Raw genomic sequence first — 27983 nt, forward strand, 5'->3', positions numbered from 1 at the left:
TGGATAGCAGAAGTAAATAATCGCAATTATTTACTTTTGTCACTTTTTTACACTTTCTGGATGGGTTTGGCGAGTATACAACTTGTTAAAGCCCTTGGGCAAGTTTCAACAAGTTTGGACAAAATTTGATTAAGTTTACCCACTGTTCCGTGTCCGCAGACTCTGATTTCGAGAATCTAGCTTAAGTCTCACTGTTGTGGTCCAAATTTCACAAAAATTGATTTGTGAGGTCCAATTGATGTGCTTGACCTTGTGGTATACTCAAATTTGCAAAATCACCAAGTTTTGAAGCAGAAGTAAATAATCGCGATTATTTACTTTTGACAATTTTTTGCAAATTTTTGTCCCAACTTTGACATAGATCTATTAAGAACCTTATGTTAAGGTCACTAGCCAATTTTCATCAAGTTTGGATAATTTTTGGTCAAATGGTCATCAATTATCTGTCCGCAGACTAACTTTGCAATTTTTGTCACAGTTTTCACTCCAGTGATCCAAATCTTACCAAATTATCTGGAAGCTTGTAGCCTCGGCTCATTAATTACAAGGTTTATCAAGAAAATAGGAGTTACCATATTCCCGATTTATCAAAATAATAATTGTTTTTACAAGGAGAACTCCAAAAAATGGTGTCCACGTTAGCTTGCTACTAACCAAAGGCCAATACTTTGTCGGTAGCACCAAAGGTGTCATCATAGGTAAGAAAAGAGATACTCTTTTTTCCCTCTTTGAATTTCTTGAGCTTTTAAGACCTTTTCTCCACGTAGTGTAGTATTTGTGATGCCCTTTCCTCTTGTATTCTCTAGGATAATATCCGCTATTTTCATCGGAAGAGGAGGAAGGTGAAGAAGAAGTAGAAACAGGTGACCTCTTTCTTGCCTATTTCTTCCTTTTTTTTTTCACTCTTCCCTTTCAAAGTGACAAGGAGAAGGAATATGGGTTGACCTTTTTCTCTTGGCAGGAGTTGGCAACCGTCTAGATCTTCGTCTTTGTGGAGCCACATCTTCAGAGGAACTTAGGTATTAGCTTCTTTCTCATTCTTTGGATTCCTCCTCTCTTATGGGAAAGAGTCTTCTTTTCGGAGTCTCTCAAGAGGCCTCCTAAGCTCTCTCTTATCTTGGAGGGAAGAGAAATCCCATAAGCAAGACGTTGTTGAGTAACTTTGGCTTGCAAAGTAGGATTTCCCATAGCTTATTGGAACCTAGTAACAAGATAATTAGCAAACATGGGGGCATCATCATTAGCACCTTCATGTGCAAAATCAAAGTTATCAATGTTCATTCTACTCTCTTGGTTATTGTCACACATGCTAATTAAACTTATGTATAGATTACTTTGTGCTTTGGTACCCTCAATAATGTTATTCTCTACTCTTCTTTACTTTTGAAAATAATTTCTCAAGCAGCCACACCCATGGTTTAGACATTGTTGATTGCAAAGACTAGTGGAGAGGTTCTAACACTTCTTGGTTGATTATGGTTCCTGTTGATCTTGCTAGTAGCTCAATAATGGTTAAGCCAAAGGAAATCCCCAAGAGACTCTATTATTAGGACTATAGTTCCCAACAGTGTACCTCAAACTAAGTCCTTTTCAACCAAGATAATAGATCCCTGTCCCACTTACCCTATTGTAATGAATAGGTCGAGCCTATCATGGACAACTTAAGTAAGTCTCTTCTTAAGCAAGAAAAGATAAACCAATGGCTCTGATACCAATGTAATGGAGATGGCCTTTAAACTTTGAGGATAGCTAAATTAAGAGAATTAGAGTGAGAATTTCCATGAGCCTACTTTGAGAACATAGAGGGTGAACTTACTTAGCGGTAGAAACATAACAATTATACTTAATCAACTTGGCATGAACAATACTTTTGCAACAGATATAATTAGAACATGACAAAAATTGAGGGTCAAATTTATGTGGAGCCGATTCCCCCTCCAATAGGCTTTTGTATTATAGATTCTTCCATAAAGAGAGACTTGGCAGAATACAATCTTTGTGTTCCTTGTGATCTGGTGATGCAATGAAGATGGGAAACTTCATGAATCACAAGCATAACATAATCCTTTGTAAAAGCATTGACCATCCTCGGGCTCAGTCCCAAGTCCTCAAACACATTCAAAGGTGGAGAGAGCTAGCGGGGATTGAGGGTAGGGAAGAGGAAGAAGTAATAACATACAAGAAAGATATAATTTCTCACTTATCATTACTCTTCTTGCATAGCATAGCATAATAGCATAATAATGATGATGAAAAAAATGGAAATCTTAAGCATTGGAGCATGGATCTTGGTTGGATTTGCATTCCTTAGCCAAGAGTGTTGGTGTAGGCTCTTAACTTCCCAATCAGATTGGAGAAGGAGTTGGAGCTCTTGCACTTTTCCAAGCAAGAATAAGAATGTGAGACAGAGAGTATACTCCCCAAGCACACCCCTAGCTTCTCTTGGTTGAGACCCCTCCTTGTAGCTCAAGCTAAAATGTGATTGGAACTCTATAATCCTAGCCAATCACATGCATTGTGCATATCAAGCAATCATGGTAGCATTTGGACAAGTGTCCTCCTTTCCCCTTTGAGAGAGAGGGATTGAAAAATGCTTTAGACAACTAATTAAATAACTAAATGCTCTTTGGATCTCTCTTTAGCCTAGCCCCATGTGGCTAAGAATAGGGAGAGCTTGACATGTGTCCTTGTGCCCCTTGAGGAAGGGGTGTCCTTTGGGTGAGTGGGGTGTTGGTCAAACCATTCCCTTAGCTTTGGGGCTTGGCCCCTCCTTTGTAGGGCACTTTTTGACTCAAGTTCCTCAAGCCCCCCCCCCCCCCCCCCCCCCCCCCCCCCCCCCCCCCCCCCCCCCCCCCCCCCCCCCCCCCCCCCCCAAGCATGGGAAGCTTCTCAAGTACCTTAGTCAGCGAGTACAAGCTTAGCAAGAGTGTGGGATCTCTCTCACTTGTGCCCTTAACTTCAAGGGATCCCCCCCTCCTCGAAGGGATTGATTTGACTTTTCAAGATCATGACACACCATCAAAGGTTTTGAGTTGAATACCAAAGGCAAACATAATTGTCCATAGCCCAATCAACTCTTTTGACACCCTCATTGAGATTTTCCTTTTCTCTATGATTTTCTTTGTTAAGTCCTTGATTTACACCATCAATTGTTCCTTTTCTCCCACAACAGATACCATGAGTTGTGCCATTTCCTTCAAGCTTCATACCTCAACCATATCTAAGTTGTATTGAGCTTGATTTTGTTTTGTGATCTCTTGCAAAAAGAGAGAATGGCGCCTCTAACAATACCCTAAAAATCCATTGAAGCCATCACCCAAGAAGCGAATAGCCTGTGTGTTGTTGCAAAAAGGTGGAGGTGCACTAGTCTATGGATCAAGGGTGTGGATGGTTCCATCTATCTAAAGATCAATGGATTTATCCCCTTGGAGTTGTAGCACATACATGGGAATATATCCTCTGTATTAGTTACTTCAAATGGTTGCGCACTCTTTGTAATGGAATTGGCCTATTTAACTTGAGAGTAGCGGAAATTAATGAGAGTACTTTTGAGAAATGACTTTGTGAGCATAACGATTGAACATAATTGAAGATAGCAACATAATCATAGGAATTAGTTAACTTGGCATGAAAAATACTTCTGCAAGAGAGAGAATTTAGAGAACATGACAACAATTGAGGACCGGATTTATGTGGAGCCGGTCCCCCCTCCAATACGTGAGACTTGTTACAATACACTCTCTGTGTTCCTTGTGACCTAGGTGATGCAATGAAGATGGAAAGCTTCATGCATCACAAACATAACATAAACTTGAAGAAATATTTAACTATCCCAAGCCTCAGTCCCAAGACCTCAAACACCTTCAAAGGTGGAGAGAGCTAGCAGGGAATGAGAGTAGGGAAGAGGAAGAAGAAACATTTCATAGAAGAAAGAATTAGTTCCTCACTATCATAACTCTTGTTGCTAGCATACATAATAGCATAGTACTGAAGAACAAGGATATGGCAAGCTTAAGCATTGAATCATGGCTCTTGGTTGGATTTGCACTCCATAGCCAAGAGTGTGGGCGTAGGCTCTCAATCTGAAGAGCTTTAACTTAAAAGGATTTAGGAACCTTCAACTTGCAAATATTTAGGGGAAGGAGAGGGAGCTCTTGCACTTTGCATAGCACACAATGAGAGTGTTTGTGAGTGTGTGTGGGTGAGTATACCCCCTAAGAGACCCCCTAGCTTGCGACCGACCCCCCCTTGTAGCTCATGCTTGAAGCTCATTGGACCCCTCCAGGCCTAGCCAATCACAAGAAAGAGACATTACAAGCAACAAGGGTAGCCTTGGGACAAGTGTCCCCCTTTCCCCTTTGAGAGAGAGGACTTGATAAATGCAAAATCAATTAATTAAATATACTAAATTATCATTGGACCGCTTGGGTGGCCAACCGATAGGCTTCATGCACACCATGAGGGCAACATGAGCAGGAACTTGACAAGTGTCCCTTCTTCTTTCTTTGTACCATGCATGCCTTGTGTGAGTGTGTGTGTTCTCTCTCATCCCCCCTCATGTAGGGCTCGCCCCCTCCTTGTAGGGATTGAATATTTGACTTTTTGACACCTCAAGCCCCTCATGCATAGGCCCAGCTCAAACCACAAGCTTGGCCCTTAAGCACTTTCAGCTTGGGCTGGGTTCTCACCTCAAGTGCAACCCTAGAATCTCAAGCATGTCAAGCACCTCAAGCATCTCAATCATTAAGCACCTCAAGGACCTCAGTCATCAAGCACTAGCTGGGTCGGGCTCCCGCCTCAAGCTCAACCCTAGCTTACCTAAGGTCAAAGGACTTTTACACACATTATTGGAGGTCTTCAATGAAGCTAACCCTAAGGTATTAAGCTCCATTGGTTAGCCTTGCTCTTTGATAGGGCATCTCTCATTTGGGTCCCTTTACCATTGGCCCCGTGTTGAGATAGATCTATAAGCACATGTCTATGTCTTAGCACTTGTTCCCGTTTATTCTCCCACATTAAGTGACCAGTTTTATATGAGAAAATCATTTAGGTTGGTTAGATATTAGATATTAGATTTTATGACATTACCTCTCTCTTGAAATCATAGTCATCCTCGACTATGAGGTAGAAGAGATAAAGCCTTAGTCATTACTCAATTTTACTTAGTGGGTAGAGGATCCCTTTTTACCCTACGACATCTTTCCGAGATGGATGACTAATCCATTTGGTGCTTGGGAGACATAGCTTCCGCAAGCATGTCTGCTCTTTAGTCCATTTCATTCTCCCAAAGTAGAGTGACAAATTCTACTTGGTGTTTGAGAGACGTCGTCATCACAAACATGATTCTAAGCATGCATACTAGTTAAATTTGTGCACAATTAAAAAGAGGACTAGTCTTATAAGACAAAAACATGAGTCATTTAAAAGAAATTTGTATATTTGCTTACTCTAATGTACCATTGTAATCATTGACAAGGTTCATACTATCCTTCAGCTGTATTCCTTGCATCCATCTAGCATCTTCAAAAGGAATTCTTTAGCTTAATAAGATACCTTCGGATAATCTTACCATGTCGTAGTACCTTGTCTTCATGCCGAAGGATAGCTTTGGGTTGTAGCACCTCTTCCTGGTCTTCAACTTCGGGAGGGTCTTCAATAATTGGTTCAGTTGGTGGCTCTCCTTTGTAGGGCTTAAGTAGGCTTACATGAAAGGCATTGTGTATGAGCCAATGGTTGGGAAACTTGAGTTGATAAGCCATCTCATTCATGGGCTTCAAGATTTGGAAAGGACCTTTTTGCTAGTTTAGCATAATACTTTTGATGGCCAGTAGGATTTTTGCCCGTTGTTTGCCTTAATCTAGCCTTAGGAAACTTGAGTAGGACCCAATCATTTTCTTTGAACATTAAGGCTCTTATGTGCTTATCAGCAGAATCTTTTTGCCTTTGTTGAGAGATGGATATAGCCTCCTTAATCTTTTGAAAAGATTCTTGTAGGTCACGGCTATACTCATGAGCGCGAAGATCTTCCCATGTACTGTGAGTAGCAAGGTACTTTTAGGTCTTCCCTCAATGATCTCAAAAGGTGCTTTTCCCATAGAAGTATGTACAATATTATTGTAGGTATACTCTACAAGAGGTAAGTACTTTTCCCATTGTGAGCGTTGATCTACTTTGGTAACATAAGTCTTGAGTAGATCAAGTATCGTAAGGTTTTCTATCTCATTTTGGCCATCCGTTTGTGGGTGATAGGCCGAAGAGAAATTCAATCTTGTTCCTAGATTTTCAAAGAGACTTTCCAAAAATTATTGGTCATTCTAGGATCTCTATCTGACACGATGGATGTGGGTAATACATGGTGCTTGAAAATATGAGATATGAAGAGAGTTTCCATTTGATGTGCCTTAATAGTCTTTTTGACAGGAATAAAATGTGCTTGCTTGCTAAACCTGTCGACTATTATCCAAATTCCTGTATTCCCATGGATATACTTGGGTAATCCAAAGATGAAATCCATGGATATACTCTCCCATGGTGAATTTGGGATAGGCAATGGCTGGAGTAATCCAGGTTGCTTCCCTCTATCATACTTGGTCTTTTGGCATACTACACATTTTGAAACGTACTCTTGTATGTCCACCTTCATGGTAGGCCAATAGAATCATGGCTCTACTCCTTAGAGAGTAGGTTGGATACCTCTATGCCCCGCATATGGAGGAGCATGGGATTCATACATAACTTTCTCACGAAGGGAATGGGTAACACATAGCCTATTTCCGTGGAGAAGATAACCATCCTGCAAGGTGAATGGTTCCTCTTTCTTCCCCAAAGCAAGGGCTGGCATTATGTCTCTAAAGTCAGGGTTAGTAGCATACTCATCTATCATAGAGCATAGATCATTGTGAGTAGCTATAGACACCGCATTAACTTTTGGTCGTCGTGAAAGTGCATTGGCCACTTGATTGTGCTTACCAGCTATATGAGCAATATGGAAATTAAATTGCGAAAGAAAATTTTCCACCTCGTTTGTTTGTTGGAAAGCTTGGTTTGCGTCATGAAATACTTAAGACTTTGGTGGCCGGTTCGTAGGATAAATGGTGTCCCAATAGGTAGTGCTTCCATGTGTTTAGGGCATGTAGAACAGCTAAAAGCTCTTTCTCATAAATGCCCAAGACTCACTCATCAACATTGAGCCTTTGGCTCTCATATGTTGTGGCATGCCCTTCTTGAAGCAAAACTGCTCCAAGGCAATCACCACAAGCATCACATTGGACCTCAAATGACTTTGAGAGATCCGGAAGTACGAGGACTGGTTGTGAAGTAAGCTTCTCTTTGAGCTTTTCAAAATCATTTTTCTCCTTAGCAGTCCATACGTACTTAATGTTCTTCTTATTTAAGTCATGTAGTGGTCCTGCTACTTGAGAGAATTTTGCTATGAAGCGTCTATAGTATGCGCACATACCAATAAAGATTCTTAGCTCATGTAGATTTCTTGGGTTAGTCCATGATTTTATTACCTCTAACTTTGATGGATCCATACGGATACCATCATGAGAGATAATATGACCTAGCTATTGAATCTCTTGAAGGAATAATTCACTTTTCTTTTGGTTGAGAAAAAGCTTGTTCTCCCTCAATGCTTGAAAAATCACTTGGAGATGTTGCTTATGTTCCTACAAAGACTTGGAGTAGATGATGATATCATCAAAGAACACTCCAGTGAATTTGCGATAAGGTCTAAAAATTTTCTCCATCAAATGATTGAACGTAGCTGGTGCATTAGTCAATTCAAAAGTCATGACTAGATATTCATAAAGACCAAATGTTGTGCGAAACACGGTCTTTAGGATATCTTCATCCACTATCCTTATTTGATGATAGCCACTTTTAATGTCAATCCTACTGAAGTAGGTAGAGCCTTGTAGCTTATCAAACAGATCTTCAACCCGAGGCACGGGAAATCTGTTTTTGATAGTGATATGGTTTAGTGCTCGATAGTCCACACACATACGGTGTGTACCATCTTTCTTTTGCACTAAAAGGACTGGAGAACAAAAGGGAAAGGAACTAGGACTCGCCATCCCTTTGTCTACCAATTCCTGTACTTGCCTCATGATCTCCTCTTGTTGAGCTTGTGAGACTCAATAAGGAGGTTTGTTAGGCGGTGAGCTTCCTGGAAGGCGCTCAATGCAATGGTCATCATCCCCTCGTGTTGGAGGTAAGTCCATAGGGATATCATCAATGAACACATCTTGGAATCCTTTTAGAAAATTAGACAAGTCTAACTCTTCTTGTTTCCTACCATAATTTGCATTTGATGAAACATTAGTATCTTTCAGAGACTCTTTGAAAATCATGTACGCAGAAATTGAGCTCTTCATTGACTTATCAAAAGCAAGAGGATTTACAAGTGGAATAGTGAGACCACGCTCACTAGAATCTATATACATGTTATTTCCCCTGTAGGTGAAGTAGATTTTCCTTTTAGGGAACTTCATGCTGGCAGCCATGCGATCAAACCATGGAGCCCCTAGGATAACATCCTCATGTTTGAGAAGAGAGATGAAGAAGTCTTTTTGTCGACATAGCTTTGGACATGAAGCCTCAACTTCCCAATCAACGGAGTAACGGAGACTTGTTGTCCCTTGAAAGCTGCATCAACCATTACTATATCTCCAATTTCAAAAGCTTGAATGCCCAACTTGGTGGCCAACTCCGTTGATATGAAGTTGAGAGTAGAGCCAGGGTCAAACAAGATGAAGGCATCATGCTCTCTTACCTTTCCCCAAGCATAGTGAGACGGTCCGGGGCGGGCAACAAGAAGAGCAGCCTCTAAACATCCTTCGAGGCTCCCGTGCTGATCAATTCGGGCTGGGGCAATCACAATCAGAGACAACAACAACCCACAGCCAGAAACCAAACAAGAAAAGGGGCACCACCTAGTTGTAGATGCGAACTAGGACGCACGTGATATCTCCTTATACTCAAACACACAAAGAGAGGGGAATGCAAGATAGCCATATACACCAAACACAAACATTCACCACGCCAGAGAGAGGTAAGAGCACAAATCAACCTCAGCAACTCAGTCTTAGCCTTAAAGGCTAGATGCACACAAATCTTGATGAGAAATAGAGAGACAACACAAAACTTGGCCTTGTTGCCAATACACAAATTGTCTTAGGGTCACGGAAGCCCTCTCACCGAGCACCCTCTTACAATTGATTTTTTAGGCAAACAATTCAACAAGCCCTCAAACCATCAAGCATGAAATAGCACAACAGACTTCAAGGACAATATACCTTCAACCACCTTATGAGCCAACTTATCAAGTCAATTTGGAGAGAAATGTCGTATTTGCAGCATACAATTGCACCCAAACTATGAATCTTATTTATTGACAAGAGTAGGCTACAAGTGTGATATAGAGTATGGTATCACTCCACTCCTCTAGATGGCATAACTAACTTCAAGCTTCTCCATGCACCTATGTGTAGTGATGGAATAGAGCACTCACAGTGCACACACTCTACACAACTAGGCTTGAAGAGTTGTGTGTTATGTGTTGAGAATGGTGTGGTGTAGTGTGATCATGTGATGATTTACAAGGGAGAGAAGGGCTCTATTTATAGGTTTTAGAATCCCCGATTAGGATTAGGCCTAATCAAGTTTATTTGAAAGAATAAAAGATTATGCATATTTTTATTTTTATTTTAAATGAGGGTGGGTCTCTCTTGTCCTTTGAGTCACATGGATGTGGGCTCAAGGGAAGAGAATTATTGAGGATGATAGGAGAGAGGATTGAGTGAATAATTTGGGAGTGCCTACTCTAGTAGAGGGTGCATTTTACAATAAGGTTAGTGGTTAGTAGTTAGTAATTATCACTAAAAAACATTTACAAAATCATTCACCAAATGGTGAGATATATGATGAGAAAAGTTAGAGAAGGGATGAGCTTGTAAAGAGAGGTTTAAGCTTTGGAGAATTTGACATTCACCTCTTTACAACACCGATAGAAGAAGCGGTCAGCATGGCGAAGCAACGCGTGTCGATGAAGCTATGTTATTTCAAACCTTGGAAAATTCATGATAAAAGCCTTCATTTGCAGAGGTTATCCTTGGATTTTTGCTGATTTTTTGAAGTTCTTTACAAAGCTGAAGAGAGTATGGTAATATGGACATATATGTAGAGAGAAAGGGGGACACATAGGGTGTAGAAATGGAGGATGAAGTCTATGGAGGTGTGAAAGATGTGGCAATGGTGAAGATGGTGAATTACGACATGGGAGTTGCAGGTTTGGGAGTGGGAAGGAGAGGGAGGAGTGTGTGTGAAAGAGGAAAATGATAAAGTGGAAGAGGGAGTGTGGCTGCATAGCATGGGCAAATTGGGGTCCACCAATAAAATCATAGCTCACAGCTTGTAGCTCAAAAAAATATGAAAAACTTTGAGGTGAAAGTTAAGCTCACGAGCTACAACTTTTGTTTGTATCACCTTTTCAAATTCGGGGAGCATGTGATCTTTAAAAATTCAGCAAAACCGACTGTTTTTTCCACTACACAAGGTCCTTGTGAGGTCCTTCTTTGGATGATTCTTTTGAATACCTCCAAGAGTGAGCTCCCCATGGTGCATGCATGCATGCCACATACCTTTGACCTTATTTGGTAGGTCTATAATTGAAGATATTGTTGAGATCATGATATAAGTGAATAGTACAACTAAGAAAATCAAATATTGAGGGGTCTAAAAAAATATATACATGTCAAATATATATAATATAGGTGGAAAAAATATAAAGGGGGCAAAATAAATCTCTCTCATTATAAGTCTACCATAAAAAGATGAATATTTTTGGTGTTCTAATTTATGAGAGTAAAAGAGAATAGATGTAGGAAGGAAAAATCACAATAGTGAAAAAATATACACATAAATAAAACTAGTTTTTTTGGATTTTTGTTGGGATGGAGTTACACCAAAAATAAGAGAAGCTTGCATGAAATTACTTTTATATGGAATAAAGAGTATGCAAAATGGTAAGAAAAAATATGGTAATGGTGAGTCAATGTACATAGCATAAATAACACACCATAGGTAAAAATATTTAAATAATTACCAAAATAGTTATGAAAAATCCTTTTATTTAGACCCTATATACAATGAAATATTTACACACAAATGGGCCATAATATACTCTTTTTTTTTTGGCTCAACTAGCGTAGTGACTAGCTAATTAAGGGTTTTTAAGAAGATATGGGAAAAGTCCCCTAACTCACACACACCTATATACAGTGAAATGGTAGGGATAGCCACAGTGTTTGGATGATTCTGGTAGGGTGAGTTAACTCACTATGGCAATTACGGAGAGTCGAAAAACGGCTATCATTAGCCCTCCCCCAGGATGATGGTATATTCATGTACCATCATAGAGCATCTTTTCCAAAGAGAGTGCTTCAGAGTCCTTAATGAGGTCTTCATTGTTTGGCCCCTCAGAATTTTGGTTTGAGTTACACTCATGCTTCACGGAACAATACCTACATGAGATAGCTGCCTCTTGACAGATCTTTGGTAGATCCTTTGGTAGAAGGCGACTCAAATAAGGCTTCAAGCGATACCCGTTTACCTTCCTGGAGAGCTCTTTCCCTTTCAAGTCCATAAGTTGATAGTAACTTGAATTGAAAGCCTTCTTAACTATGTATGGCCCTTGCCATCTAGTTTCAAATTTGGCATCAAAACAATTGTCGAGTCGATTGTCTTACCTTAGCACAAGATCTCCTTCATTGATGCCTTTGTACTTTAGTTTCTTGTCAAGCTTCTCCTTCGCCTGCGTAGCTTTCCTCTTGTAGCACTCGTATGCTGCTTCTCTTTTCCACTCAAGCTCAGCTAAGGTAAGAAGTCGATCCATCCATGCTTCTTCATCATCTTGTGCTGCGTTGCCATTGATGGGGTCTTTTCACAAACCAAGCTCCCATACCCCTCTTCTCTCGTCCCCACCCCATGAAAACCCCCTCTTAGGGAGGGAGTGATAAAAGGCATTGGAAAAAAGTAAGAAAAAAATAAAGTATGACTATGTAAATATATAAGAAAGGTAAAATAGGCCACCTCATGCCTGCGGGGTAGCCCATCCCCACCTTGCCTCCTTTTTCTTCACTATTGCCCCGCCGTGTGTCCCTTTTCCTCTCCTCCACTCAAAAGGTCAACCCCCTCTCTCTTCCCCTTGTCCTTTCTCCTTTCTCTCTCCCCTCAAGCTACCCCACCTCTCACCAATAATGCACCCTAACTCACATGCAACCTACCCTATCTTCCAAAATAGTATACCCCACCCCCCCTTTCTCTCTCCTATCATATCCCATGACCCAAATACCCCCCCCTCTCTCTAAAGGGCGCCATGTCTCTTGTCTTGTAGCTAAATAACCTCCCCCACACTCACACACACTCAGTTTCACTAAAAAAGGTGCCCACAGACCCATCCTCACCCGGTGGTTACCTGATTTTTCTTGTGTTCACACACATCTGCACACAGATTCACCTCTGAACACACTCCTCTCTCTCCCCTCTTGTAATTACTTTATTCTCCATGTCACCTCTCACTTTTTTTCATCAACCCATCTCCTCTCTTAGTCTCTCTCTCATGAGACTGTTGTTCTGGCACATATACACATAGCCAGACAAGTGGGGCCCACAGTCACATGGCCTATGTAGATAATGATTTCTTCATTTCTAAATTCTAGAATTTCTCCCCCCTCCTCCCCTATATAAAGAGGGTTCACCATCACACTAAGGAAACACCATCACCAAAGAGTACACTATGCACTGTGTGTGCCTAGTGCACACACACACCCACACCATCACCATCACCGCAATCACCATGCTCGTCTTGAGCATGACCTCTACACCCTTGGGCTATGGAAGATGAAGGGAAACTAAATGAAGGATGATGGCCATAACCCTCGTGCGAGTCTTCGCCATCAACTCCCACCTATTCGCCATGTGCTCTACCACGCTCTCCCTTCTCATTTTCCTACCTTATGCTCCCCATTTCATCACCTTATTCTCTAAATAAAGCTTGAGGTTTTGTGAGTATGTTTTCTTGCAATGTTTTGCCTATGTGAGGTGTGCGGAATCACCACCTAGTCTTGTGTTTGGAGTGAGCTTGTGTATGTGTGAAGGGTGTGCGGATTCGCCATCCTTTTGTGGTGCCTAAGTACTAAGCCGCTATACTCTCTCTCTCTCTCTCTCACTTGATCTCCTTCCCTTTCCTCTTCATCATTACTCCCAAGCATCCATCTCTCTTGGATGAGAACTTTGTTATGGTGGTGTGTTGTTTGCGTCCTAGCCGCTGAAGCTAGGTGGTGCCCCCTGTTTGCTTTACTATGACAGGCTCGAGGCGCTCCATTCGATCCCCGGTGTTTTAGAGGCCGTTGGGGTTTCGGGGTTCACTTTGGTCCCGTCATTTGGTGCCCCCACGGAGGATCTTTTTAAGAAACCTTTCAGTTTACAAGACTGAAACCCCTAAACTATTGTGAATGGATGAATGGCTAGTAGGATTTGCTCATTGGACGACAGAAGAAGAAGAGCTCCAAGCACAACTAGACGAGCTCCGCATCTCCATCGAAGCTCGAGTGCCAGGCGTAACGGTAATCGATTTGCAGTGGGAGAGTCAACCAACATGCCAAACCCAGTGGATATACATAGGCCAAGTGCCAAGAAGAAGAAGGAGAAGGTCGAAACCATGTCCGCAACCTACAACCAACCCACAACAACAAAATGGAAGGAGCTCTACACAATAGAGAATCAACACTATTCTACTTTGAGAATCGAGTAGCTCAAGTCACCGAGGTAATTATCACAGTCAGTTTTCAAGTCGCACCTGATGCTGCAGCACAGATAACGGAATCATTGGCTCACACTCTCACTAGAGAAACTAGGGATCTACTGAGTTTGTTTCAGAAAAGAACACCACCCTCTCCCACAAGCTTGGACAGTGACTAAGCACCTCTAAGCTTCACATGAATCAGTACAACCTACCTCAAGACAGATCACACATACCAACACGTGTACGCTCAATCAAGGTAATACTGGATTTGAAGGCTCACTACCAGCACATCATTGACACCATGCTGGGTGGGGAGCGATTTTTTGAGGTTCTGGCATCAGATCAACCATTTGTTTTACCTTTGGTACAAGGCAATGTACCGTTTGAAGTTTTAATCTATGTCCTAGTATAAGAGGGTATACACGCCTCCTTGTAAAGAAGAAAAAAACTTTTGCAAGTTAAGCAGTGTGTCTTTCTAGCTCTCTCTTAGTAATCATGGCAAGTGTAGCATTTCCAACATTTAAAGGAAAGAAGGGGGAGGATTTGGTAACAGACTTCCTAGATGACTTTGAAGTAGCATGTGTAGTGAGCAACAAAGATATGGATGAATCCCGGGTTAGAATCTTTAAGCATCTCATGAAGCTAGAAGCTAGATCATGGTACAATGCACTTCCACAAGCAACCAAGGATGACTGGGAACCCTTAAAAACCGCTTTTAAGAGGCGCTTTGGGGGAGGTACCACTTCAGAAAAGTTGTGGGACAAGTTGAGAGACTTGAAGCAGGAGGGTCTTTTAGAATATGCCACCTATGAGTCCAAATTTGTGGATTTGTGGGAACGGTGGGTTGAGTCACTGGCTAGGGGGGAAGCTGCACCCGATTTCCTAAAAAAAGATCGGTTCACGCATGGCATATGGACGCTTCTCAAGGAGAAGGTGAAAGGTAGATTCCCTGCTACGTACGAGTTAGCCGTTGAGATTGCTCGCCTTAAAGACAAGAAGCTGCAAATGAAAGCCAAAGAAACCGAGTCAACAGAATCAGGAACATCACATCAACCAGCAACTACGAGAACCACCATTCCACCACCACCACCGGCTCTTGGGGTAAGAGATGACCAACAAGATATGTTGGCCCATATTACTAACCAACTGCAGAATTTGTCTATCCACTTAATACAACAAGGGAGAAGTCAAGAAAGAGATCAAGACCCTGGAAGAGCACGACGACAAAACAGGGAGTATCATTGCTACAACTGCGGAGAAGACGGTCACGGTATGTTCTATTGTCCCAAACCACGACAAAACTATAATAGAGGAGGTAGGAGGAACCAATTGTCACCCCCTAGAGAAAGAACACCCCCACCCCGAGCACCACCCCCACCAACACAAATTCTACGTCCACCCCAGACACCACTACAAGCATCCATCCCACCTCTTCCACCAGCCCCACCACCTGATCGCCCTGTAAACATCATAAGGCTAGAAGAGAAAGGAAAATCCATAGTAGTGGATCCACCCAGAGCAAAGGAGAGGGACAAGGGTAAGGAGAAGGTAACATTTTTAGAACCACTTGAAGCCATGACTGTGAAAAGAGCTAGGAGGGAGAAAGCTACACAATCAGATGATGAGAGAAGCATGAGAGGAGAAACTAGCAAGAGGCCATCCAGGCCACGACAGAAATTGGGCATCACCGACTTCCAGCTAGGCGAAAGTTCTAATCCCTATGATCTAACATTGGATGTGGCAGAGCAAGGACCGAAGATTACATGGCCATAGCTGCTACATCTTGTACCTAAAGTAAGGCGACAATGGTCTAAAATGGTAAGTACAAGACGCTCCAAAACAAAGGTAGCTGGAGCAATTTCGGGATGCAACATGGATGACATCCTTCCAATTGTCGACGTAAACATAAAAGGAAAGAGGGTTGGAAACACCTACATTGATGGAGGTGCACAAATATATGTAATGAGCGAAGCTATGATGCTTCGATTAGGGCTCGAGGTTGACAGGCCTTCTCCATGCAAGGAAAAGATGGCAAACAACGCAAAAGTAAAGTGTGTGGGTGTGGTAAGTGCCGTGAAAATAAAAGCTTTCAACACTGAGGTAGAGGTAGATGTTTTTGTAATGCCTACTAAGGGGGAGGGCTATCCACTAATTTTGGGAAGGCCATGGTTGATGGCCATGAAGGCAAAACAGGACTGGGGTACTGGCCTTCTACGCATGACCAGTAAGAAAGGGGAGACAATCTACTACGACATGAGGATTGGCAAGCAGAAGCAAATGAGTCTGGAAACATCGGAAGATGAAACCACTAGCGAATCTTCCAGTTCTAAGGAGGAGACCACATCCACCGACGAAAGTGACAGTTCCATTGATATGATGGGTATCATTATGAAGGATCCACAAAGGGTAAGCACAACTGGTGATCCATCACCAAAAGTGCAACCCAATGAGGAGGAGAGAAAATCACCTGGCCTAGGAGGAAGTAGGTTGAAGGGTATGTTGTCTACGGAATTAACACTTGAGGAGAAAGATAGTTTTTTGCAAATGTTGATGGGATTTCCTAACCTGTTCATTGACAACTATGAAAGAATCACAGGCATTACAGTGGTGGAACATCATATTAAGCTGAAGGAAGGGGTAAAACCAGTTGTGCAAAAGCTACGACGATTGGGGGTCATACATGAAAAGGCACTCTTGGACGAGATAAGGAAACTGCTGGAGGCGGGATTCATCTATCCTGTAGAAAACTCAGAATGGGTGTCACCCGTAGTGGTGACGCCTAAAAAGAATGGTAAGTGGAGGGTCTGTGTTGACTACAAACCACTAAATGCAGCTACAAAGAGAGACCACTTTCCTCTCCCTTTCTTGGATGAAATTCTGAATGAAGTAGCGGGTTTTGAATGCTATACCGTCTGTGATGGTTATTCTGGATACTTTCAAATACGCATAGCCTTGGAAGATCAGCTAAAAACCACTTTTATCACGCCATGGGATTGTTTTGCATACAGGGTTATGCCATTTGGTCTCACAAATGCACCTGCCACATTCCATAGATATGTCACATATGTTTTTCAACCGTTCTTTGGAACATCCATAAGAGTGTTCATTGATGATTTTTGTATATATAGCTCCCGTATTTCACATTTAGAAAAGGTAACTGAAGGTTTGGCCAGGTTGCAGAGCTTAGGTGGGCAATTAAATGTGGATAAATGCCACATTGGGGAGAGTAAAGTCATTCTACTAGGCCATGAAATTTCAGCAAAAGGTATCAACGCCGATCCAAGTAAGGTGTCCGCACTCATAGCCCTACCTTCACCAACGACTGCACACCAACTGGTCTGTTTTCTACAGAAGGTGAGGTACTTAAGTAGATTCATACATCTACTATCACAACTTGTTCTACCACTGCAACAACTCACTCAAAGATCAACTTTCACTTGGGACGAGGAAAGCGAACATCACTACAACAAGGTAAAGGAGGTCTTAGCCACTCTGCCAACTATCTCACCACCTAAGTGGGATGAAAAATTCTATGTCACCTCAAGTGTTGGTGATGACTCATTGGGGGCTGTGCTACTCCAAAAGGATATGACGGCATCTTTCATGAGGCCAATCTACTTCTCTAGTCTAATGATGACAGAAGGAGAGAAAGGTTTCACCCATGTGGAACACTTAGTCCAAGCTCTTAGATTTGCAACTACAAAGTTTAGGTCATATTTGCTGCCTAAGCAATTTGTGATTCTAACCACGGATGAAATATTTCCCTATGTTGTACAACACATGGATGTGTCTGCTAGAATTACTAAATGGCTAGTTCGTCTGCAAGAGTTTGACTACACGGTACAGGTAGAAAGCACGACAAGGGCAAGTTTGGGGGGACTCATGACCTACCAAGTCTTTGAAAGGAAGGAGAAGCAATCTAAGGAAGGAGAAGTCCGATTACCTCCAATACCACCGATGGTAGAAGGAGCATACTCTCTCTACTTTGATGGAGCCTACAAGCGAGCGTCCGACAAAGCAGCTGCAGGCATAGTGGTCTTTGATGACAAAGGGACAAAGGTATTTTCGTTGGGCCAATTGTTAGATTCACATTCTAACAATGAAGCTGAGTATGCAGCACTAACCAAGGGTCTACAATGGTGCATCTCGCAAGGTGTACAACGCCTTAATGTATTTGGGGATGCTCTACTTCTGGTAAGGCAAGTAAATGGAGCATGGACATGCAAGAATCCTAGTTTAAGGACTCACTTAAGTGGTGTAAAAACCTTGTTGGGTAAGTTTGAAGAAGTTCAAATACACCATATCCCAAGGGCTCAAAACCAAGAAGCAGATGCCCTAACAAGTGAAAGACTACAGGAAGTGGTGGTTGGAGCAATAAAACTAAAGCTCCCTCTATTTTAAGGCAGTGATGCCTTGCCTAACATCATGCATTTTTTGGAAACAGGGGAATGCCCATCAGATTTAACAAAGGGAAAGAAGCAATGGCTGACGCGGAAGGCCACAAGGTATCGACTCATCAATGATGGTTTGTACTATAAGGGTAAGGACCAGATACTCAGGAAGGTCCCTCTCTCTCACGAAATCACGGGAGTAATTGCTAGCTGTCACGACGGGGTTTGTGGTGGTCACTTTGCCCTAGACATAACAAGTAGGAAAATCTTGCAAGCAGGCTTCATATAGCCTAGCCTCAACCGTGATGTACACCACTGGTGCAAAACATGTAAGTTCTGTCAAAAGGCCGGCACTAGGTCACTTATGCCTGAACCACAGACACCTATTCTCTCATATGGCCCATTTGAAAAATGGGGTATCAATGCCATTGGTCCATTACCTAGGGCCAACTCAGGAAAATTCTACATTATCATGGGGGTCGACTACACGACTAGATGGGCAGAGGCTATAGCCACCACTAGAATCACAACGGTAGAGGTAGCTAAATTTATCTACGAGCACATATGCTGTAGGTTTGGCACACCTTTAGAGATCATCTCTGATAGAGGGCCAGGTTTCAGAGCAGACTTGGTAGGAGAATTAATGCAGAAACTGGGCATTACAAGGAGGCACTCTTCACCATATTACCCTCAATGTAATGGCCTAGTTGAAAAGGTAAATGGAATGGTTTCTAAAATTATTACCAAGCAGGTAAACAATCATCCTGGAGACTGGGATAAGTATCTACTACCAGCTTTATGGGCCTACAGAACTTCATTTCGTACATCCTTGGGATTCAGACCGTATCATCTAGTATTTGGTAAGGAAGCAATCTTGCCCATTGAAGTGCAACTACAAAGTCTCAGAGTAATGGCAAGCCAGCTTCAACAGCCCAACATGCATTTGACAGAGAAGAAGCAATAAATTATTATGCAGCACAAGCAGAGCATAGACGGCTTAGCTTTAACGAGCATCTCCGGAAAAAAGAATTGAAGAAAGGAATGTTGGTGCTCCACTACGACAATCGCTTCGACACGCGCAAGGATAAGAAACACTTACTCCGATGGGAAGGTCCTTTCATCGTCAGGAAAAAATATGCCAATGGAAGCTACCAGCTTATGGAGGCTGATGGAAAACTTCATAAAACCAGGGTAAATGGTTGGCGACTTAAACCTTATTTTCTTCGATTTGACCAGGCTCCACCTATTGACATTCCAGATGAGGACACACCATCAGCCGCCACCTCCGACGATAGTGATCAAACAGATGAGCTAGAGACATGAATGCCTCTAGCCAAAAGGGGAGGGCTAATGATGGGGGCTTTTCACAAGCCAAGCTCCCATACCCCTCTTCTCTCGTCCCCACCCCATGAAAACCCCCTCTTAGGGAGGGAGTGATAAAAGGCATTGGAAAAAAGTAAGAAACAAATAAAGTATGATTATGTAAATATATAAGAAAGGTAAAATAGGCCACCTCATGCCTGCGGGGTAGCCAATCCCCACCTTGCCTCCTTTTTCTTCACTGTTGCCCCGCCGTGTGTCCCTTTTCCTCTCCTCCACTCAAAAGGTCAACCCCCTCTCTCTTCCCCTTGTCCTTTCTCCTTTCTCTCTCCCCTCAAGCTACCCCACCTCTCACCAATAATGCACCCTAACTCACATGCAACCTACCCTATCTTCCAAAATAGTATACCCCACCCCCCCTTTCTCTCTCCTATCATATCCCATGACCCAAATACCCCCCCCTCTCTCTAAAGGGCGCCATGTCTTTTGTCTTGTAGCTAAATAACCTCCCCCACACTCACACACACTCAGTTTCACTAAAAAAGGTGCCCACAGACCCATCCCCACCCGATGGTTACCTGATTTTTCTTGTGTTCACACACATCTGCACACAGATTCACCTCTGAACACACTCCTCTCTCTCCCCTCTTGTAATTACTTTATTCTCCATGTCACCTCTCACTTTTTTTCATCAACCCATCTCCTCTCTTAGTCTCTCTCTCATGAGACTGCTGTTCTGGCACATATACACACAGCCAGACAAGTGGGGCCCACAGTCACATGGCCTATGTAGATAATGATTTCTTCATTTCTAAATTCTAGAATTTCTCCCCCCTCCTCCCCTATATAAAGAGGGTTCACCATCACACTAAGGAAACACCATCACCAAAGAGTACACTATGCACTGTGTGTGCCTAGTGCACACACACACACCCACACCATCACCATCACCGCAATCACCATGCTCATCTTGAGCATGACCTCTACACCCTTGGGCTATGGAAGATGAAGGGAAACTAAATGAAGGATGATGGCCATAACCCTCATGCGAGTCTTCGCCATCAACTCGCACCTATCCGCCATGTGCTCTACCACGCTCTCCCTTCTCATTTTCCTACCTTATGCTCCCCATTTCATCGCCTTATTCTCTAAATAAAGCTTGAGGTTTTGTGAGTATGTTTTCTTGCAATGTTTTGCCCATGTGAGGTGTGCGGAATCGCCACCTAGTCTTGTGTTTGGAGTGAGCTTGTGTATGTGTGAAGGGTGTGCGGATTCGCCATGCTTTTGTGGTGCCTAAGTACTAAGCCGCTATACCCTCTCTCTCTCTCTCTCTCTCTCTATCTCTCTCTCTCTCTCTCTCACTTGATCTCATTCCCTTTCCTCTTCATCATTACTCCCAAGCATCCATCTCTCTTGGATGAGAACTTTGTTATGGTGGTGTGTTGTTTGCGTCCTAGCGGCTGAAGCTAGGTGGTGCCCCCTGTTTGCTTTACCATGACAGGCTCGAGGCGCTCCATTCGATCCCCAGTGTTTTAGAGGCCGTCGGGGGTTCGGGGTTCGCTTTGGTCCGGTCACCATGAAGTCGTATTGTTGGGATGTTGAGCTCAATTGGTTGTAAAGCCTCTTGACCATAGACCAAGTGAAATGGTGTAAACTCCGTGGCTTCCCTATATGTGGTTCGATACGCCCACAAGGCACCATCCAAGAAGTCATCCCACAACTTTGTCTTGTTTCTCACCATCTTTCTAATGATGCCTGCAATGACACCATTATCTTTTTCTACCAGACCATTGGATTGGGGATAGTAGGGTGTACTATGACGATGTAGAATGTGAAGTTCTTCACAGACCTCTATGAGCAAGCCCTTTCTAAACCTTGGACCATTATCAGAAACATCTCCAAAGGTGTGCTTAGTCTACAACAAATGTGAGTGTAGAAAAATTTGCTCACTGTCCTTTCATTTACCTTTGCCACACTTTGTGCTTCTACCCATCTCGTCATGTAGTCTATGGCCACCAAGATATACGATTTCCCATTTTTAGTCCTAGGCAATGGACCCATAGCATCAATGCCCCAGTTTTCAAATGGACCATTTGCAAGGACTAATTGACGTGGACCATGTAACAAACGCTTGTTTCCATTAATCTGACAGTTGTGACAGCTTTTACACCAATGTTGAACATCAATGTTCAAGCTTGGCCAAACATATCCGGCAAGCAAAATCTTTTTTGCAGTGAGTTCCCGTGCAAAATGACCACCACACGCTTCCTCATGCAAACCTTTTAGAATGGCTGGGATTTCCTCAATAGTTGGGATTTCCTCACCTATGTGACATTTGTCGGGGTTGAGTTAACCTCCCATGTCATAGAGCTTCTTTAAACCTTCTTCTACCCTTTGGAGATGCAATGATTTTGAGATATAAATGCAGAAATCATCAATGAACACCCTAATTGATTTTCCAAAGAATGCTTGAAACACCATGTTCATGAAACGTTGGAATGTTGCAGGAGCATTTGTCAGACCAAATGGCATCACTCTAAAAGCATAACAACCCCAAGGAGTGATGAAGGTTGTTTTTAACTGATCTTCCAATGTGATACCTATTTGAAAGTAACCCAAGTAGCCATCACACACAGTATACTTCTCATGACCAGCTACCTCATTTGGTATCTCATCTTGAAATGGGAGGGGAAAGTGATCTCTTTTTGTTGCCTCATTGAGTGGACGGTAATCCACACACACCCTCCACTTGCCATTTTTCTTAGGAGTGACAACAACGGGAGAGACCCACTCTGAATTCTCCACTGGATAAATGAAACCTGCTGCTAGAAGCTTTCTTACCTCCTTGAGTAAAGCCTGCTCCTTGATGACTCCTAGCCTTCGTAGCTTTTGAGCCTTAGGTGTGGTCTCTGGCTTCAACTCAATTTTGTGTTGAACAGCATCCACTCCACGCACATCGGTGTAGTCTTTAGCGAAAAGCCTAGGAAATTTCCTTAACACACCTCTGAGCTCCTCTCTTTCATCCTTTGTAAGTGTTGTAGATAACATACCTTCTAGCATTCTTTCATCTTCCACTTTTTGGTTTTCTTGGGAACCTACCTCTTCCAAACCTGGGCAAGAGGTCTCTTGGTTGTTTGGCTTAAACCTTACCCCCATGACTTCGATGGAAGACTCCTCTTCAGTAATGCTGCCGCTACATTCTCCTTCTAAAGTGCTATCGGTCCAACCTTCCTCCGTCTCACTTTGAGATGATTCTTCATGGAGCTCCTCTTGGCGTTGCTCCTTCATGTCAAAGACAACCTTCTTATGATTGTCATTCCTGCAAATTAGCTTTCCACTCTCCCAATCCTGCAAAGCTCGCATTTTCATTAGCCATGGTCTCCCTAGGATAAATGGATAACCATTTCCTTTCGTAGACATAAAATAAAAATCCACTGCCTTCTTAATGCCAAAGGCCTCCACAAAAACATTTTTACAAATGCCTACACACCTAGCTTTGCTATTGTTTGCCATCTTGACCTTAATTTCAGGTGTCTCATGGATGTGCATGCCTAGTTTTTGCATGAGTCCCTCTGTCATGATGCAAATTTGTGCACCCCCATCCACTAGACCTTTCCTAACCAATCTTCCTTTGATGTAACAATCTAGCACAGGTGTAATATCCTCATTCATTTCAGCATGTGAAATTTTTACAACAGGCACACTCTCTTTTACCTTTCTCCTAGTGCTAACTGCCTTTGTTAAATCCCTCCTAACTTGTGGGCATAATGCAAGAAACTGAGGCCATGAGATATCAGGAGCCTTACCTCTCATGTCTTCCAACAAGTTGTATGGAGCCATACCATGTCCAAGAGGGAAGTCTTGGAGATTGATACGACGTCGAGTCCTCTTAGCTTCCTTGGTCTCCTTTGCCTTCTTGCCTCGTCCATGGTCACTCTGTGATGTGACACCTTCTTTCTCTTTACCCTTCCCTCGGCCACGCTTAATGCCATTTGCTTCCATGTCAACCTCATTTGAGTTTGTCACCTCTACCACATGCACATTTGGGTCTGGTAAAGGTGGAACTCCTTCCACTGCTTGTGGAGGTGGTCTTACTGCATTTGTCCTTTGTAGAAGCCGTGGTTGCTGAATAGTTCCTTCTCCTGCATTCATCACTGGGTAATTCAAGTTAGGTCTCCCTGGCTCCCCACGGGGCCAAGGACAATTATACATCCCATGTCCAGACTCACCGCAATTCCAACATTGCAAGACTCTCCTAGGTCGTGAATCTCGCTCTTCAGACTTCTTTGCTTGTCCCTTTGGACCTACAACTTGTGGAAGGTGAATTGACAAGCTGCTTAAAGATTCATTTAACTTCTCAATCACTTCCCCAGTTACCTCAGGAAGCTCCCTAGATGTTGATGCTTGCGACTTACCTTTGGCTCTAAGACCTTCTATTGGAACCTCCCCCCTTAAGCACTTGAGCTTCCTATATTTCTCAGCAGCCCTAGTTTCAGCTGCTTCAAAGGTAGCAGGTGCACCCGCCTCAACTTTTATCTTAAGGTCAGGAAAGAGTCCGGCTATGAACCTCTCCTTATTTAGGAACTCTGCACCATCACCAGGGTTAGCAACATTTCTCACCCATACAGCCCAAAGACGTAGAAACTCTTGCTTGTACAAATAGTAGTCATCTAAGTCTTCTTGCTTAAGAGAAACAATGTCTTGCCATAGCTTTTGAGTGTTTTGGGGATCAAAGAAGTATCTCTTGAAATGATTCACAACTTCCGTGTAATTCCCTTTAACTTCCTCAGGCAAAGAGTCAAACCAAGTGCTATCATCTTTCCTAAGGACCACCTCAAACATATCTACACATTCTTGATCAGTTACTATCCTCTTGATATGACAAGACATCTTGAAATTTGCTAAAAATAAATCTGCATCCTCTCTAGGCTCTCCAAAGAAAAGAGGATATCCGGACATTTGGCGTTGGGCCTCCATTGAATCGGTTTCAAAGTGACAACCCGTTTTTGTTTGTCTTTCTTAAAAAATTTACACAATAATGTTTTCTAAATTGTAATCTATTCTACAACAAAATAAAAATATTCACATCAAATGACCTATGATAATCAATAAGAGGCAGGATGACAGGATTTGGTGATGCAAGAATTTCTCCTACTCTTTGGGTACCAAACATGAACACCATACGTTGTTGAAAATGGATTTTTCTACTAATTGCAATGTTTATTCTAATGTGTGGAGTGAAATGAAATGGGAAAACCTCTATTCTTGGGCCATTATCCATGGTCTATGCATGACCTAATTATTAAAACAAAACAAAACTATAGACGTCCAAACTAAGGTCGTACCTAATGAGAGGCAAAATAAAAGGATTTACTGATGCGTTTATCTCTGTCAACCTAAGAGGACCTAAAATTCTACAAATTACACGTTGAAATTGCAACTTAGTACTAACAATTATGTGTACCTTTTGCCTTGCAATGGGAATGAAGGGATCATACAAATTCTCGTGATTCATGCAAGCTACTTGATTATGCTAAAGGTTGAGCCTTCACAAAACTACACAAGCCATCCTCAGTGGGGGCACCAATTTGAGGCGGTCCGGGGCGGGCAACAAGAAGAGCGGCCTCTAAACACCCTTCGACGCTCCCGTGCTGCTCAATTGGGGCTAGGGCAAGCACAATCAGAGACAACAACAACCCGTAGCCAGAAACCAAACAAGAAAAGGGGCACCACCTAGTTGTAGATGCGACCTAGGACGCACGTGATATCTCCTTATACTCAAACGCACAAAGAGAGGGGAATGCAAGATATCCACACACACCAAACACAAACATTCACTACGCCAGACAGAGGTAAGAGCACAAATCAACCTCAGCAACTCAGTCTTAGCCTTAAAGGCTAGATGCACACAAATCTTGATGAGCAATAGAGAGACAACACAAAACTTGACCTTGTTGCCAATACACAAATTGTCTTAGGGTCACGGGAGCCCTCTCACCGAGCACCCTCCTACAATTGATTTTTTAGGCAAGCAATTCAACAAGCCCTCAAACCATCAAGCATGAAATAGCACAACAGACTTCAAGGACAATATACCTTCAACCACATCATGAGCCAACTTATCAAGTCAATTTGGAGAGAAGAGTCGTAGTTGCAGCATACAATTGCACCCAAAACTATGAATCTTATTTATGGACAAGAGTAGACTACAAGTGTGATGTAGAGTATGGTATCACTCCACTCCTCTATATGGCATAACTAACTTCAAGCTTCTCCATGCACCTATGTGTAGTGATGGAATAGAGCACTCACAGTGCACACACTCTACACAACTAGGCTTAAAGAGTGGTGTGTTATGTGTTGAGAATGGTGTGGTGTAGTGTGATCATGTGATGATTTACAAGGGAGAAAAGGGCTCTATTTATAGGTTTTAGAAGACCCAATTAGGATTAGGCCTAATCAAGTTTATTTGAAGGAATAAAAGATTATGCATATTTTTATTTTTATTTTAAATGAGGGTGGGTCTCTCTTGTCCTTTGAGTCACATGGATGTGGGCTCAAGGGAAGAGAATTATTGAGGATGATAGGAGAGAGGATTGAGTGAATAATTTGGGAGTGCCTACTCTAGTAGAGGGTGCATTTTACAATAAGGTTAGTGATTAGTAGTTAGTAATTATCACTAAAAAATATTAACAAAATCATTCACCAAATGGTGAGATATATAATGAGAAAAGTTAGAGAAGGGATGAGCTTGTAAAGAGAGGTTTAAGCTTTAGAGAAGTTGACATTCACCTCTTTACAGCACCGGTAGAAGAAGCAGTCAGCATGGCAAAGCAGCGCATGTCCATGAAGCTATGTTATTTCAAACCTTGGAAAATTCATTATAAAAGCCTTCATTTGCAGAGGTTATCCTTGGATCTTTGTTGATTTTTTGAAGTTCTTTACAAAGCTGAAGAGAGTATGGTAATATGGACATATATGTAGAGAGAAAGGGGGGACACATAGGGTGTAGAAATGGAGGATGAAGGCTATGGAGGTGTGAGAGATGTGGCAATGGTGAAGATGGTGAATTAGGACATGGGAGTTGCAGGTTTGGGAGTGGGAAGGAGAGGGAGGAGTGTGTGTGAAAGAGGAAAATGATAAAGTGGAAGAGGGAGTGTGGCTGCATAGCATGGGCAAACTGGGGTCCACCAATAAAATCATAGCTCACAGCTCGTAGCTCAAGAAAATATGAAAAACTTTGAGGTGAAAGTTCAGCTCACGAGCTACAAATTTTGTTTGTATCACCTTTTCAATTCGGGGAGCATGTGATCTTTAAAAATTCAGCAAAACCGACTATTTTTTCCATTGCACAAGGTCCTTGTGAGGTCCTTCTTTGGATGATTCTTTTGAATACCTCCAAGAGTGAGATCCCCATGGTGCATGCATGCATGCCACATACCCTTGACCTTATTTGGTAGGTCTATAATTGAAGATATTGTTGAGATCATGATATAAGTGAATAGTAAAACTAAGAAAATCAAATATTGAGGGGTCTAAAAAATTATGTACCTGTCAAATATAAATAATATAGGTGGAAAAAATATAAAGGGGGAAAAATAAATCTCTCTCATTGTAAGTCTACCATAAAAAGATGAATATTTTTGGTGTTTTTATTTATGAGAGTAAAAGAGAATAGATGTAGGAAGGAAAAATCACAATAATGAAAAAATATACACATAAATAAAACTAGTTTTTTTGGATTTTTGTTGGGATGGAGTTACACCAAAAATAAGAGAAGCTTGCATGAAATTACTTTTATATGGAATAAAGAGTATACAAAATGGTAAGAAAAAATATGGTAATGGTGAGTCAATGTACATAGCATAAATAACACACCATAGGTAGAAATATTTAAATAAATACCAAAATAATTATGAAAAATCCTTTTATTTAGGCCCTATATACAATGTAATATTTACACACAAATGAGCATAATATACTTATATTTTTTTTATTTTTTTGGCTCAACTAGCGTAGTGACTAGCTAATTAAGGGTTTTTAAGAAGATATGGGAAAAGTCCCCTAACTCACACACACCTATATACAGTGAAATGGTAGGGATAGCCACAGTGTTTGGATGATTTTGGTAGGGTGGGTTAACTCACTATGGCAATTACGGAGAGCCGAAAAACAACTATCAATAGGAAAGTGATGATCCTTTGCAATGAGCATCCTCTTTTGGAGCTTCGATGGTGGAAGCCCTAGGAGTCTCATTGCAAGTATTCTTCTTGGGGCAAGAACGATAGCCATGTCCTTGATGCCCACACTTGAAACACTTATGGTCCTTGCGAAAAGCTTCAAAAGAGAGTTTGTTTTTACCTTTGTAAACTCCCTTCTCCTTGGACCGATTGTTGTTAGAAGTGACTTGGGAAGAAATTTGAACATTGGTTCTCCCCTTTGCATCATTTTTGTCTTTGTTTTCC

The sequence above is a fragment of the Adiantum capillus-veneris genome, chromosome 1 (genome assembly GCF_014529385.1).
Source record: "Adiantum capillus-veneris isolate H3 chromosome 1, ASM1452938v2, whole genome shotgun sequence".
Taxonomy (NCBI): Eukaryota; Viridiplantae; Streptophyta; class Polypodiopsida; order Polypodiales; family Pteridaceae; genus Adiantum; species Adiantum capillus-veneris.